Genomic DNA, 13,032 nt, shown 5'->3' on the forward strand with positions numbered 1-13,032 from the left:
GTTATGTGTCTATCTGCTCTTCTGCCCACAGATACAGGTTCTCAAGCATGGACACAGGAAGGCACATAGATGTGTGTGTGTGTGTGTGTGTGTGTGTGTGTATGTGTGTGTGTGTGAAATACCTTGCTCAATTTAGTGAGGAACTGATTATGAGTTACCTGATGATATCGCAGATTTTAAGAAAAATAGCGAAAAAGACTTCATTCATATGTTAGATCGTGAAACAGTAACAAATTCAGAGAAATCATTTGAGGAAATTTAGTGAACAGTGATAGCTAGCAAGGGGGATTAACATATCAGTTAAAAATACAGGAAATGTGACCACTGTTTGTATAACCATATTGAAGTCATTACCAGTTTTAGAGGGAGGTTTTTGCCTAAGACACACATTTCAACAATATAAATTGACTTGAAAACAAAATAAATTTCTAGATTGTCTTTCTCAGAGTACTATGAAGAAGACATACGTCCTTCATGATACTAAAGAACCCTTTCTTCTTATCCTCATTTACTTCATTTCTTTTAGAAGTTTCCTTTGCTCCTCTCCTAATCAGTGGGAGTCTCATCCTGACTGTGGATAAAATCCCACTCACCGTCGTTTCCCTACCCCTCCTCTCCTCCTCTGTGTCTGCAGCCTTGGCTTTTGGTCTCTCCATGTGTGTCCCGTGGACTCTGCTCACCTCCAGCCCTCAGAGGACAGGAAGGGTGAGCCCCTGAGTGGGCCAAAGGAGGACCCCCGCCCTCAGTGAAGGGGAAGAAGAGAGACCACTGGCTTTCAAATACTAATTGTTTCTTGTGATGTCACATTTGAAGCACTTTTAGACACATACAAGGTAAAATTATTTTAAGCATCATTACAGAAATGAAGTAAATGCAATGTTCCTTACCCACTTTAAAAGCATGACTTAATTGTTCTTTCTCTCTCTCTGACACACACACACACACACACACACACACACACACACACAGTTTCCTTCTGGTTTGCGTTTGAAGTTAACCAATGCTCTCAACTCAATTTGCTCTTTCCATAACAGGCAAATGATTTCCCAATCACTTCTAACTTTTTATTGGTAGACCTGGTGTTTTGTGAATAATAATGTCAAGTTACCAAATGAAACAGAGATGTGGGAAGAGGGACAAATATGGGATTTATAATTTTGAACTTTTAATAGTTTCATGTTTAGTGATGCTTTAACAGATGTGTAATAAGAGCAAGATTTCAGTTTTCATACTCTTGTGACAAAATCTGATACAAGAAAAGTAAAATTAAGATTAATGACATGGAAATAAGGAAAACAAGTGGAAAAGTTTTGTCAGAGAATTATAAAATATTAAGAATAACTACCACCTATTGGCTACTGACTTTCTGCTCGAAATGTGAAAATCTTTGTGCATACATTACCTAATTTGCATCAGCCATCACCACTGATATTGTTATCTGCACTTATAGAGGGTTGAAGTTGAGGTATAAATCAGTTATGTAACTGCCTGTCATCTATCGCATCATTTATGCACTGCAGAGCTGCCAATTCAGTCCACCTCTACCTGATCTAGTGCTGTGCTTTAAACTCTGTGATAAACATATGTATATATATGTATATATATATTTATGTGTGCACATATTATACAAATACATGTTGGGATATATATATATATATATATATATATATAGAGAGAGAGAGAGAGAGAGAGAGAGAGAGAGAGAGAGATTGTATCCAAAGGCAGGCTGTGATTTTGAATCTCGAATGGGGAAAATATATTTAGGAGGTGGAGACTTTCTTCAAGGGTTTATAGCAGTGGAGAAGATGGTCATAGTGCAATTTATCATATAACTGTGTGTTCAAGGACTATAAGAAATACAATATTAAACAGAGAAAATGGGACAATTTTACAATGAATTCTTTTAGGTGTAGTAATTCATCATGACCTTCCTGCATTTCCCCAGTGCCTCTCTCACAGTTTCACATGCTTATTTTCTCCCCCCCCCCCCGCCACACTGGGCTGCTTTGTTTATTTAAAGGGAAAACTGAAGCTCTGTATCAGATGATTTTTAACTTAAAAAAACTCCCAATAAACAAAAAACCCTCTTAACAGGCTACTGTGTGTTCCGTCAACAAAGAAAGCAAAGTGACTAAGCAGAGGTGTACAAGACAAGATAGAACGTCAGAGACGGGCCAAGGGAGGTTCAAGTAATTCCTTTTTGCAGCCCAATGGCTGGGAGTCTCTTACTCAGGTTGCTGAAGGGAGAACGCCGCAAAACAACTGACATGACTCCCTCCTTCAAAGCAACAAGGCATCTTGAAAACTCAAAGAGAAGTTCTGTGGTTGATACCAGGATGCTGACCATCCCTGTGGTCAGACAGCTGGGTCTGGGATGAAAACTGTTTGAAGGAAAACCTTCCCTCAACACTCGTCATAAAAAACTTCAGCCAACACATAACCCAATTTGCCTCTTGGAGGAGAAGCTTGTCCCAAAATTCCATGGGGAGAAGAGGCAGGTAGAGTCACGGAGCCCCAGCCTCTGCTTCGCTTATCTGGATCAGAGGGTGGCTGAAGAGAATCTCTCACACACCCATGTTCTCTGCCAGGGAAGTAAGGAGGCAGAAGCGGGGTTTCATCCTTCACATATTTATTTTGGTTCTGGCAGGTCTGGAGCCTTTTCGTCCTGCACCCACTGTGCACTCTGGGATCAAACAGCTGCTCCTTTGAAGGTCAGCACCCAAGCTCATGTCTGTCTTTCAGTTAAGTCTCCTTTGTTTAGTAACTCTTGTGAATTTACGGCTGTTAAGACAGAAACCTTGTATGACTGCCTCCCTGACTGCATGGTCACCAAGTGATGTGTTACATTAGGCACTGAAGACGGGACGAGAGGATCCTTCAGTAAGCACCTCATCATCAACTCCCAGGATGGAATTGGTATTTGGTAGGTTCAAGGACTCTCCTCCAAGGCTGGGCTGGGAATTCATAGATGGCAGGTTTTTAATAGGTACTGAAGCCTCTTCAAGCAAACTACTGCCCATTAATGGCTCAGCAGTTTGCTCCTGCTCTTGACTCCCAGCTGTCCCCAGATGCAAGTGATACTTTCTCACGTGGACATTCCTCCTTCCACTCTGAGAGAAGGTCTTCCCACAGACTTGGCACTGATGAGGCTTCTCTCCTGAGTGAACCACCAGATGTTTTCGGAGACTAGAATACTCAGCAAAGGAATGGCCACATCCTTGGGCTTCACAAAGAAAAGATTTCTCTCTGATGAGTTTTGAGGTGGTATTTGAAGTGAGCTGGCCACACAAATGTCTGGTCACATCCTTCAACGGTACACTTGAGATTCTTCTCCACTTGAGGAAGGGGTCAAGAATCTTTGGGTCGCCCATCAGCAGAACCGAGGTGGACATTTTCTCCATTACTGCTGTTTTTTGGATTTTTTGCCAGCTGTGCACGAGTAGCAGCAATCAAACTGTCAATGGGCCAACTCCTGAACTCGGAGGAACCATGGAATGCTACTGTCTGTGCTCTCATTGGAGAGGAAATCGTTCCCTGAATCCTCTGCTTCATCTTGTACAAACACTAAGTGCTCAGTTGAAGAGCCCAGACCTGCTCTTGTTAGATTAAGAAGAATAAAAGAAGTGCTATCACTTGAATGTAGATCTTGTAACAAGCTAGGAGACTCTGGAGTGGATAAAAACTCTGGGGACTTCTGTACAGTCTGAGCCCTTGTCTTTTCTCTGTCTGGGCCCACATTTACCTGAAGGCTTCTCAATACAGCCGAGGAAGTGACCTCCTTAGAGGAGTTAGTATGATTTGAAGTATCATCTGGTAACATTAACTGACTGCATTCTGAGGCCTCAGTCACTGGAAGGAGTGACAAGCAAGTAATGTCTTTAGTTTCTGATTCTACTAGTCCCTGTCCCAATGGGATGGAGGTATTCTGAACAAACTGTACCAGAAGCTCTGGTTTGGATTCTAACTCATCTGATAACATTGATTCAGCTTCCAAAATCCTGTAGCTCTTCAGGGTACAGGTTCAGATTTAATTCAGAATCAATGATACCTTCCTGTTATGCTTATATTCCTTAGAAAATTCTATGCTCTTCCTGTAAGATGCTGAACTAGGCTAGCAACGAATTTAACCTTCCAGACCCGGGGTGCTGGCTGGCTGTCAGTAGGTCCCACATGCTTATTTTCTATGAGTATATTTTCCTCTTCATCAATTCATGCTTGACTTGAATTTTCTTGCTTTGAGATGATTGAATTTCCCTTCTCTTTTTGCCCCTCTTGGTATCTGTCTTCAAAGTCAATGGCCCTCATTAACTTTTGTGATGCCACCAGTGGATTGTGCTAAAAGAGAAGATCATGGGGGGTAGGGGAACACTGTCTCACTGATGTCCCCAAGGAAGGGTTTGTGCAGAGTACCACGACCTTCTTGTGCCATGAGGAGTGGTGCACATGGCTCATGGGCAGCCAAAGAGACCCTCATTCCCAAAAGAGCAGAATGAGAAACCAGCCTGGTCATGCTTTAACAAGAACCTTCTCTAATGCCATTTGGTTGGATGAGTAGTGTCTGACTTCAGTTAGTCTCGGACGCCTCTTATATGAACATCAAATAGTGAAATGTGTTCCTAACCCTCTGACGTGAGTCTAGGCCTGTAATTCTCTATACCACATTCTCTTTCTTTGGTATAAGTCCTGGGGCCATAGCACTTTATGGAACATCAGGCTCTGCAGTTTAGGTTTCCTACTTGGCCCATTGGAAAATGATGATGTTATAAAACCTCTCAAAATGCTGACTTGTTACTGATAATAAGAAAAGATCAGCATCAGAATCTTAGATTTTTTGAGGGGCCCGAATCTTACATGTGATATGCTTTACAGTATTTAGACATGAGCACTAGTCCTCAAAACATGCAATTAGTGTAGAGACAAAGCAAACCCCTAGAAAATTGGAACCCTGTAGGAAGGTATAAAAGACGTTCCCATGAGTTCCACTCTGGCGAAGTGTTGGAGGGCAGGTGGCACGATTCATGTTGTGTTACAAATTCCAGTCCCTAAATTGGGCTGTATTTCATCTTGACAAATAATGTTCTCTGCAAGTCTAGGAAATATATTAATAATTAAACAAAATAAATTCATTTTCAATTATGCTCTAAAGCATTGTTGTAAATGTAATGCAACATCCAATATAATAAATACTGTTTTCTCCTTTCTTCTCCCTCTCTCTCTCTCTCTGTCTCTCTCTCTCTCTCTCTGGTACCAGAGATCAAACTCAGGACCTTAGGCTTGTCAGGCAGGCAGTGGACCCACTGAGCTAAATCCTCAGCCCTCTCACTTTCTCAGTGTCTTTGGTCAAGGCATTGGTAGAGAAGAATTAAAACTAAACACCAATTCTATACATCTCAGCCTTTCTTTATCTCTAGTGTCCCTGCAACATAGCAATGGCAAAGTGAATTGCTCAGGGAAGAGTGGAGCTCCTGAGTAGCATCCTCAAATGATGGTGCATGTCACCTAGAAGGCGGGACCCACAAAACTCACTGGACCCCACCCTGATTGGCTAGACCTGGCCCATATTTGCATTTCTAACAAGTTGCCTCATCCTGCTGATGCTGGTCCTTTAGCAATCACACTATTAAAATTTCATTAGTACATATTTGCAGTACATGCAATACAATCATCTTGGGGAGTCGGTGCATGTACATACCACAGCTTATTTCCATTTTTACTCTTCTTTCTCTCCCTTCCCAATTCCTCTATCCTGATTTTTAATTTTGTTGATGTTGCTAACCCTAGCTCATGTTATGGCATGTAATGTTTACATTAGACTGAAGTTAGTAGATTCCTGTACAGGGCATGTCTTTATTCTTATTTCCCCTTTCTCTTCTCTTCATCTCTTCCCCTTATTCCCTTGAACCACTTCCCTATTGCAAGAAATCTATGCCTTGTCCCCTTCTACCCATCCTTTATTATTCCCTTTGCACTTTGCCTCACTCAACTGAGAGATATCATACAGGATTTAAGCTTCTGTGTCTGGTGTATTTCATTTAACATTATATTTTCCAGATGCATCCATTTTCCTACAAATGTCTCGAATTTGTCATTCTTTATAGCTGAGTACTATTCCATTATATGTAGATACCACATTTTTTAATCCAGTTGTCTGTTGATGGGTATACAAGCTGATTCCAGGATTTAGCTATTACAAATTCTGCTGCTGTAAACATTGATGTGCATAGAGATCACACTTTGAGAGCCGCTTTCTTAAAATGCAAGAAGGAAAAAAATGGAAACAATAAGTTCATTCTGGAGTGTTCTGAGTTTTTTGAAAAACAGTGAATTAAGAAGAACTAAGTGTCTAATTCCTGAAAAAGACTTATTAGTCTTTTAAGGCAATATCGACAGTGCAGAGGATAGTTAGAGATTTTAGTGGGGGGGGGGTCAGGGGCTGAAAGCATTTCATTTGAGGATGTCATAAGCTGCTTGTATTTACTTATTCTGAAGAAAGGGTTTCATTTTTATTTTTCTTCTTTTCAACTCACTGTTTACTGTACTGATGTATTTTAAGGACAATTACAGATATCATGGCGTTTTACCTCATAAATACTTTAGCATATATCTGTAAGAAACGAGAACATTTTCCTTACAAATTAGTGGTTTTATACTTAACAAAATTAATGATTATGTAATACCATCTAATACTTATTTCTTATTCAAATTTCTTAAAATTGTCCTTAAAATATCCTTTCAGCAGGACATGACAAGATCTAATTCAAGACAATAAATTGCTTTTGGAAATACTTTGGTAGGAGTGCATATTAACTGATCTCATGTGCTCCTTACTGCATTACATTAGGAGATACAGGATATCTGGGTTTCCCACTCCTGACATTGCTCTGACTGGGTATAAGTTAGCAATTATCCATTATGATGTCTCATTTCCCCCAGGCCACCAGAAAGTAATTTGTCTGGTATAACCTTGGCAGTACACAAATACCTGGTCCTCTCATACCTTTTTGTCTTAGGGCTTTAACATCATTTAATGATAATTCTTGCTTAAATCATTAATTTTTAATGTTTACAAAGTGGTAATTTTCTTATAAATTGGGTGATTTCTTCTACATGTATTAGCTGGCCTTCTTTTGTTCCCAAATAGGCTACTTGGTTGTTATTTATTTTCATCTGGCAAACTCAATCTTTTCCACAATCTACCAGTTTTCAAAGTAAGTAATTTGTTTAATTAGTGTTTCCAGGGTTGACAAATGAGATATTCTAGCTTTCTTGGTGAAAGTATTGTTTAGAACACATTGATTATCACAGACTAAACATGTTCTGTTGCCTACCATCATTATTCTGAAAATAGATTCATGGCAGGAGTAAGTTGTCAAGAAGCAATGAGATGAAGACCAAAAGGACAACTGATAAATCGCAGAAAAAAAATGACTACCAAGAAAACTCAAGAAAACTCAAGGCTTCCAATTTTCTTGTTATCCATGTCTGGTTAACTATAGAGTATTGACGAAGGAGAAAACACACACAATTTACTCTGAGAGGTGATGATTCCAAGATAGCTTAATAATGCTTGCCTCATTTAGGGAAGAAATGCTACTAATTTTCATTGTTACAAATAGTAAAAAGTGTGTATATTATATATATGGTGTGTATGTTTGTGTGTGTGTGTGTGTGTAATAAGGCTTTAAGGGGATATAATCTTTGCAGTGTGTTTGGTTTGAGCCTATTTTGGGAATGGGAATAGTGACAGTGGGAGAAATGCTTTTCTTCATTGTATTTACAACCATGCTGAGCTTGCAAAGAGAAAACATACTAGAGTCATTAGATGTGTGTAGGAAGGCAGTTAAATGTAAACATAAAGGAAATGATTTATATGGAAGTCTTCAACATTTTTCTCTTTCCCAGAGTTTATTTGGATAAACAAAACAAAGCAAAACAAAAACCTAGCACTGCAGATTTAGAAATCATTTCCTGTTACCTTAGGTTGAAGTAAAAGTAAATGCAAAATTATCTTGGTAAAGCTGCTGGTCATAGTTATAGACATAGGTCTTTAACTATATACATCTAAGTAGTTGAATTTTTAGCAGATGTTTGAGATTCATCTCCTTAGATGTTGCCAACACTTACTTTTTGTCTAAATTTCAGTCATAGGAGCATGATATATCTTTGATTTCTATGTTTGGATGGTCTAAAGAATGTAACTATGGCGGATTTGTTGACGTAAAGGGTAGAGTCCTTCTGTCTCTCTGCTCTCTTTGCAGGAGAGCCAGCATAATTCCTGGGAAAGCCGCATAATCCTCTGGACTGGGTAAGATTTCAACAGCAAATGTCCAGGTTGGACCATTCACACATTTCTGAGGACCTTTGTCCTTGGACTCCTCCTATTGTGTTGAGATTAAATTCAAGCCTCAGTGATACCTTTGCTTTCTGCTAGTATTTCTGTATCCATTCTCTGCTCTGGAATGAGTTGTTTCCTGAAATATGTTCAAAAGTAATATGTTGAGAAATTTTCAGGATGAATTTTCTGGATACATAATGGTTGTCAGTGTGAAAAATTCAGAAAAAATGGCTTTTTCAGAAAAAAAATTACTATAGGTAATATCACTTCTTAATTCAGAAAGATTTACTGAATACTTACTGGGTATCATAAAGAGACAAATCTCTCAAATAATCAAATATTATATCTATTTTCTACAATTTGTCTTATTCACAGTTTATGGCTGTTCAAAGAATTGGGTCTATGAACAAAAATGAAAGAATACTTTTGTCCTTGTAGGTAGAGTCTTCATTTTAACATTTACTACATTTAAACAATATGACAGCAGAAGATTCAAAATGCTTCCAAGTCTCAGCTTATTACCCATTAGGCTCTTTAAATATTTGTTTCGTTTATATTTTTATGCTTATTTTATTTATAATAAAGATCTTATGATATTATATAATTTGTAATAATTTAGTGATTCATGGATCTTTCTGGCAAGTTCCTTTCCATGTGCATATTTTATCTTTCATCCAAAGTTCAAATTTGCTTTTGAAACAATTTATCTTTGGCTCAAAGATAAGAGAAAAAGAAAATAGGAGACTCTTTGCACTTTGGTGGATCCTTGGGTATAATAAACAGAATAACTAAAGTCATTATTTCAAGAACCCTGCAGTTATTTTTAGAACAAAATTTCTCAGGTCTATAAAAATAAAAAATAAAAACCCTACCCCTGAAATCAATTAGCTATCTCTTCCAGCCAATAAAGTATTTCACTGGAGGTTTTGATGTGTGGGTTAGGTCAACTTCAAAAGAAGACTTCTGCACTGTGGGATGAAATATAATTTTAAGAATTCTAATTCTGCTTCAGTTCAGCCCCAGAGGGCAATTGTATTTAATATTCTGTGCTTTGGCAAAAGTCTTTGGATTTGGATAGCCATGACTGTTAAAAATGAGGAAGTTTAATTGAGAGTTGGAGCTATGCAGAGTTTGTTGGGCAAGGGTTGTTATCTCCCTAAATGCTTGTTCCTTTATTAAAAAAATAAAGAAATAAAATTTCAAAGTTTTCTAAACCTTGAATAAAACACACTACATTGTAAATGAAAGCATCATTTTGTTTGATTGCACTATATATGTACAGAAAATTTGATATCATTTATAACATAGTAGCTATGAGGAAGAATTATCAATTATAAAATCTTCCAGAAACATTTACAAATTGCATTAGATCCTGGGAATATCTCCTAGGAGGATCTTCTCATGCTATGGAAAAGACAAGAAACTATAATCATGTCTGCCACAAAAAGGCAACTTCAGTGCCCCAGATGCTTTGCTTATGACTTTGCCAAATATTTCCTCCAGCTCCTAACTTTCCCCACTACCTAGGCCTGGGGCACAAAGACATAATCTAGGAGAAGGTGCACCTTGCTCTTATAAGTAGACAGTGCCAGTATCATTTGTCTGCTGAAAGACAGCTCAGAGCATCCAGCTGGAGAAGACACTGTGGCCTCTGGACATGAGCTCCGCTGAAGATCAAGTAAGTATGAGAATCTCACATAGATTCCAGACTTGGTGGAAGGTCTTTGAAGTTTAGGAATTTAACACCTTCTCTCTCCCTCACATTATTTTCCCTGTGTGGCACTGCTGTACATTTTGACTTCACATAGCTCTGTAAGACTTCTGAAATCACTGTAAGAAAATCTACCTCCCAAGTTGTCCTTCCTGGAGAATAAGATGATTGATCCTGGAGTACTTTGTAACTTTGACATTCCATGATCCCATAATGCTGAGCGTCCTAGTTTGGTGATGCCTCTCTTCAAGCTAGGCTGGGGCAGTAGGATCCATGTTCTTGGCCATAATCATTTATTCAACAGGCATTTATGATGGGCCCATAGGTACCAGATACTGTTTTAAGTGCTAAGCAGGCAGAAATAAGCAGAAAAAAAACATGCTCATGTAGAATTTATATTTTATGAGGAGAAGAAAAGATAGCCATAAGCAATTTTTTTTTCTTTTTTGAAGTATGATGTGTTAGTTGGTAATAAGTGCTATGGGGAAAATTAAAGCTAGGTAGGAAAGTTGCAGCTTACTATTGGGTGGTCTGGAAAGTGCTACTGAGATGGTGATGACTCGAATACTGTGCTAAAGGGGATGCAGATGAGGTGAGCTGTGCAGAGTTCAGAGAAAAGCATTCCAGGAAAAGTATGCAGCAAGTGCAAGGAGCCAGCACATGTTCGGAGTAGGGAGAAGATGCAAAGAAGAAACAACAACCAAAATGGGGAAGTTTTCTCCCATAATGCCCTAGGCTTTTATTCGTACTGAGCTAGGACGTCACTGGAGAATTGCGAGCAGAGGAGATGTCCTCTAACTTACTCTTTCAAGGATGACCCTGGCCATTGTGTCAGACCACTGGGGGCCACGGGCACAAGCTGGGAGGGTGATTAGGAGGACGCTGTGCCCTGCATAGTATGGATGGGGAGCACCGAGTGATAAACAGTATAGATGGGTTCAGAGCAGGGTGGCAACAGCACAGGTGGTAAAGCATTCAGATTATAAATATATTTTGAAAGTAGATCAGATGTAATCTGCTGAAGCTTTAGATATGAAGTGTGGAAAAACTCAAAGGTGACTACAAGGTTTTTGGTTTGAACAACTCTAAGGATAGAATTGGCACTCACAAAGGTGGATTAGAACCCCCATCTTAGTTTCTAAGAATATGACTTTGTGTAAGAAGCTTAAACACTTTATTTAACCTCCTTTTCATTTATTTAATGGGATAACCTTATGCACTTTGTAGTTGATATAAAATTTAGAGATAATGCATTCAAAGCTCTTGCATGGTGCCTGATAGTAGTGGGCAGTTAATCATAAATAGAATTCTTATCATTACTGTTCTGTGGGAACAAAAGAACAAGTCTTGCTTCTCCTCCATCATAGGCCTCCAAATATTTGAAGACAGTTCACATGATTGTTCCGAGTCTTCCTAGAATGTTTTTCAGTCTCTTCCTGGAGGCTGGCTGCTTTCTGTGAGTCTCTTTGGTCCATTATATACCAGCAACTTTCGGGTTTATCAAACAAATGGAGAACTATTAGAAAAAGATTTTATAAATTTTCCAAGAGTGGGCAAAATGTTCAGAAATCTATATGTGAATAGCTTGTATTTTAATCTTCAATAACAATTGTGAATGGAAAAGCTCAATGTTTGACAGTCTTCAGGATGTGAGACAAACTTATGTCAGGATAATGGGAATTCAATATTTGCATGTCTACTCTTTTCATCAATAATCCTTTATCATATCCCAACGCTATGATGCAATTTTTGTGGCACCAAACTTTAACACGTGCAAGATACAAAACCAATCTAGCCAACCACAATATAATTGTGTATGGTTCTGAGATATGGGTATGATCCTGATGTCTATCATTTACAAAAAGGTTGACAGTTGGGCTGGCCTTACTGGCCTCCCAGTCCTATAAACTGGATATGTAGGGGGAAAAATGTAAAGAGGAGAAAAACATCAGACAAGCTCCACTTGGGTTGATAACCATGTGTAGAAAACCCAATGTTGGGAGAAAACTTCAATACAAAAGGAAATGTGAGAGATCACATAAAATAAGACTATGTCTTTGACCATAATATTTTTAAAATTAAACATTAAGGGATTGGACTAAATAAATTTTTAAAGTCCTATTCATTGTAGTTTTATTTCCTTCCCTTAGGTACCCTCCTAAACCCAGTAAAATTAAATGTTAACATTCCACCTCCCATAGTAGAGATTGTAGGCTTCTGAAAACTTTTCATGGGTAATCAAACCTCATGGGTCACACTGTACTCAGCAGACAGACATGGTCCAAATCTTAAGTTCCATTTGTGAACTGAAGCAAGAAATTGAAGTGCAAATGTGGACAAGACAACCTAGAAGCTTCTCTTTGATATAGTTGGGATCCTCGCATCCACTATAATTTGAATGTTCTTTATCAGGAAAAAAAAATCTTTATTTTTAAGAAAATGTAATGAACGTCATGTTGCATTTGAATTACTCAGTGCAATGCCTGAAAAGTAGTATACACCCGACAGGTGCTGTGTCTAACAGCAGTGTGGGAGTATTTTTATTTTACATGTGTCTCCCCTGTGCAGCGCCTCTCTGTATTCATGGAGACTAGCCAGTGTATTAGGCCTCTCAAAGTGCATGGCAACCCTGACTTAACTTGCTAATAAACTGGAACTTCGCACCTGCTCCCAACTGTCCCCAAGAGGCCCTGGGAAGTAGGAACACAGTTGAAAGGGCCCCGGGATTGCTGGCTGATTTAAAACCTCCCCAGCTTTCGTGTTGGTCACACATATATTCACGCTCTCAAATGAAATATGTCTTTGTGCAAGAGCAAAGAGGGTGAGTTAAGCTGGCAGCGTGGCGCCCAGATGCTTTTATGCCTTTCATCCCCCTCCTCTAGTTTCTATTTAAATCTAGAGAAGCATTCACTGTGACTCTCTCCAGATATTCTTAGTGAAAGGCTGAGTGTCACCCACCCCACAATTCTGAGGGAGTCTGGGGTGA

General features: G+C 38.9%; 1 pseudogene; it reads right to left on the minus strand.

The window, feature by feature from the left end:
• Positions 1 to 2,725: 2,725 nt before the first annotated feature.
• On the minus strand, positions 2,726 to 4,140 carry LOC101712112 (zinc finger protein 410 pseudogene; annotated as a pseudogene).
• Positions 4,141 to 13,032: the final 8,892 nt, after the last annotated feature.

This window comes from Heterocephalus glaber, unplaced genomic scaffold (assembly GCF_053883595.1).
Source record: "Heterocephalus glaber isolate CG9 unplaced genomic scaffold, H.glaber_assembly_v1.0 deba00001465, whole genome shotgun sequence".
NCBI lineage: Eukaryota > Metazoa > Chordata > Mammalia > Rodentia > Bathyergidae > Heterocephalus > Heterocephalus glaber.